This window comes from Ranitomeya imitator, chromosome 5 (assembly GCF_032444005.1).
Source record: "Ranitomeya imitator isolate aRanImi1 chromosome 5, aRanImi1.pri, whole genome shotgun sequence".
Taxonomy (NCBI): Eukaryota; Metazoa; Chordata; class Amphibia; order Anura; family Dendrobatidae; genus Ranitomeya; species Ranitomeya imitator.
This window is the reverse complement of record NC_091286.1, coordinates 4,641,226-4,645,258: the sequence shown is the minus strand read 5'-3', so window position 1 is coordinate 4,645,258 and position 4,033 is coordinate 4,641,226.

Here is a 4,033-nt window from a genome sequence, read left to right as displayed (position 1 = left end):
CTATCTGGGATACATATTTACAGAGAAAACCCTACTTCTTTACCAGATGGAGTTAGAAACCCGAGTGTCATGAGATGTGTAGCTACACCGAGTGAGACTACGAATATATATTTTCGTATTTCTAGCTTAAATCGTTTGCCTAATATCTAACAAAAACTAAACAAAGAATCTTTCATGGATTTTTGGAGCCATTTTTCCTGTTCTAGCTGGACAAGGGCTTACACAGGAAATGCCAGTCGTAAATTCCGTTCGGCCATAAAACTTCCCCCAGTGCAGGGGCAAAGCAGCTACAACTGTTACTCCAAGAAGGGGGGCTTAGCCCACACAGGCTAGAGAACTACTTATGATATTTCATACCATATCGTGACACCTCCCCCTTTTGGTGTGCGCTAGGGAGGCAGGACCTGATGGTTCTCCTCCATGCGCACCTCAGCAGGTTCACCCTGGTGGGCCAACCCATCACCATTGCCATGATCTGGCTCCATGGTGCCTTCGCCTACCCGGTTTCCCAGGTAGTGAACCTCCCTCATGCCCATCTGACACTTTCCCGGCTTGATAGTCAGTCCTGCTTGGTGAATTCGCCTGAGCCCCTCCTCGAGATGCTGCAGGTGTTCCTTCCAGGAGGAACTGAAGATGGCAATGTCATCCAAGTACGCCACGGCGTACGTCTCCAGTCCCTGAAGCAGGAGGTTGACCATCCGCTGGAAAGTGGCAGGGGCATTCTTCATGCCGAAGGGCATGACCGTGGACTCGTACAGTCCAAAGGGTGTGATAAAGGCGGACTTCTCCTGCGCCTCAGGGCTCAGGGGAATCTGCCAGTATCCTCGACTCAGATCCATTATTGTCAGGTATTTTGCGCCAGCTAACTTCTCAAGCAGCTCCTCGATGCGCGGCATTGGGTGCGCATCCGAGGCTGTGATGGCGTTGAGCCCCCTGTAGTCCACGCAGAACCGTGTGGTCCGGTCCTTCTTTGGCACGAGGACTACAGGCGATGCCCACGCGCTCTTTGACCGTCGAATCACCCCCAGCTGTAACATCTCATCGATCTCTTGGCGCATAGTCTGCTGCACCTGGTCAGAGATTCGATAGGGTGTTCGCCGTAGTGGGGCGTGATTCCCGGTGTCCACCTCGTGGACGGCTAACTCAGTCCTCCCAGGTCGGTTGGAGAACACGACCCGGAAAGGTTCCAGTGTGGTTTGCAACTGTACCCGCTGGGGTTCAGTTAACGAGGCGCTTACCTCCACATCCTCGATGGACCCATTGGCCTTGGCTTGGGCCAGCATGTCCAGGAGGGTGTCTTCCTCACCGTCTTCGGGCAAGCTGCAGACCGGTAGGACGAAAGGTTCACGTTCGTGATGAGCCTTCATCATGTTGACGTGAAAGGCCTTTCGCCTACCCCGAGCGTGGTCAAGCGTGACCACGTACGTGACCGGGTTGAGCTGTTGGTGGACGACGTACGGGCCCTCCCAGGCTGCCTGAAGCTTATCCGTTGGTACGGGGACCAGCACCCCCACCTTTTGACCCACGTGGTAGGTCCGCTCCCGGGCGTTCTGGTCGTACCAGTGCTTCTGATCAGCCTGAGCCTGCGTCATGTTGTCATGCACCAACTGCGTCAAGGTCTGCATCTTGTCACGGAAGCGCATGACATACTCCACTATGGACACTTCAGAAGGGTTCGGCTCCTCTTCCCAGGATTCTCTTACCAACCCAAGGGGTCCCCGGACTCGCCTGCCGTACAGGAGCTCGAAGGGGGAGAACCCCGTCGAGGCCTGTGGAACCTCTCGGTAAGCGAACAGCAGGTGTGGGAGGTACCGCTCCCAGTCGCGCCCTTGAGTCTCAACCAGCATGCGTAGCATCTGTTTGAGGGTACCATTGAAGCGTTCACACAAGCCATTGGTCTGTGGGTGGTACGCACTCGATACCAGGTGCTTCACCTGCATTTTCTTACAGAGAGCCTCCATTAGGCGAGACATAAATTGGGTCCCTTGATCAGTAAGCATTTCCCTGGGAAATCCTACACGTGAAAAGATGGCCAACAGGGCATCCGCCACCTTATCTGCCCTAGTTGACGACAGAGCTACTGCCTCTGGGTACCGGGTAGCATAGTCTACCACAGTAAGGATGTATTGCTTTCCAGAGCTGCTGGGGACGGCCAGCGGGCCCACAATGTCCACCGCGATCCTCTGGAAAGGCTCTTCTATCACTGGCAAAGGGATCAGGGGAGCCTTAATAGCAGGCCCCGCCTTCCCCACTCTTTGACAAGTGATACAGGAGCGGCAGTAGTTTGACACATCTGTCCCCATCTTAGGCCAATAGAAGTGTTGAGACAGCCGGGCCTTAGTTTTGCTGATCCCCAAGTGTCCAGCTAGCGGGATCTCATGGGCAATCCGCAACCACTCACCCCGGAATTGCTGTGGGACGACCAGCTGTCTTTCCCTCAACCACTCCTTTTGTGATTCTCCGGGTACTGTCTCCCGGTATAACCTTCCTCGTTCCCAGAACACCCTCTCCTTATCAGTCACGGAGGTGGGCGTCTCGGCGAGTTGTCTCAAACTCTCTAGGCTCGCATCTGTGTGCAGAGCGGCCTGAAACTCCTGGCTAGGGGAAGCCAAAAGCGACGTCAGGGTCCCTTCCCCACGGGAACCCTCTTGGACCTGCTCTGGGTCCACCTCTGGTTCAGTCACAGTGATGACTGAGGAGGGTCCGGAAGGCAGACAGTTATCTGCGTTCCGGGCACTCTGACTGCGGGTGACAGCAGCTACGTAGGCTGTCTCCCCGGGGATTTCTACAGGCCCATCAGCCGGCGCTGCTATGGGCTCTACCTCCCCATCCACCCCCAACACTCCAGGGGCTGTGCTACTTATGGGCCAGTTACCTTCCTCGGTGGCACTGGTCACTTTCATGGCGTCACCTTCCTCACGGTTCCCATGCATCTCCCCATTTCCTGTAGCACCGACACTTGCCCCTGTTAGGGGTTCCTCAGCCGTCTCACTCCGCAGAGCGACGTGGCTGGGCACACCTGTACCTATGGACACATTAACCTTCACAGAAAAATCATTATCAGGTTCAGCTGGCACAGGTACAACATTTTCACCATCAATCCTAGGGAAAAAATCATTAGTAGATGCATCAACACAAGATAAAGCATGGTCAGGTAACACATGCGATTTCCCATCATCATCATCATCAGGGTTAACTTTACCCTCATTAGTAGATTGGGGAGGGGTGTCAGGGACGTAGTATGCATACATCCTCCCCAAATCAGTCCCCAACAAAACATCAGTGGGCAAATTATCAGACAGCCCCACTTCCTTCACCCCGCTCCCAGCACCCCAATCAATAAAAACCCGGGCCATTGGTAAGGGACAGCTGATGCCCCCAATCCCAGTGACAGTTAGGGTTTTCCCCGGAATGATTTCTTCAGGGGCCGCCAGTTCGGGTCGGATGAGGGTTCGTTCAGCCCCGGTGTCCTTGAGGCCTGTAGCAACATGGCCTCCCACAGTGACGTGCTGTACGTTGTCACACACCCTCCCAACCACACCACCCACCAAAAGAACTGCTGCATTAGGCCCTGGGGCCTTGGCTGGGGGGTTCTTCGGCCTGTCTGGACAGAAGGTACTGATATGCCCAGGCCGCTTGCAGGTGTGACACGTGCGAGGTTCGGTGGTAGGTCTGGTGCTGTTGGCCACAGGGCCAGGACCTCGGGTGTGCTGGCTGGCAGGGGCACTGGCGTTGGTTGCAGGCTTACCCCCTCTCCAGCTGGTGGTGACTGGCTTCCGCGCTTCCGATCTACGGTTGGCCTCATAGGCATCGGCAATCTGCGCTGCTTTCGTCACGTCTTTGGGTTCTCTGTCCATCACGAACTGTCGCACCTCAGCTGGGCAAAGATGAAAAAACTGGTCTTTGATCATCAGGTCTCGCAGCTGTGCAAAGGTGGTCACTGACAGTCCTTGGGTCCACTGGTCAAAGTGGGTCCCCAGTCCATGCACCACATCACTGTAACTGTCGTGTGGGCCACGTTGGAGGGTCCGGA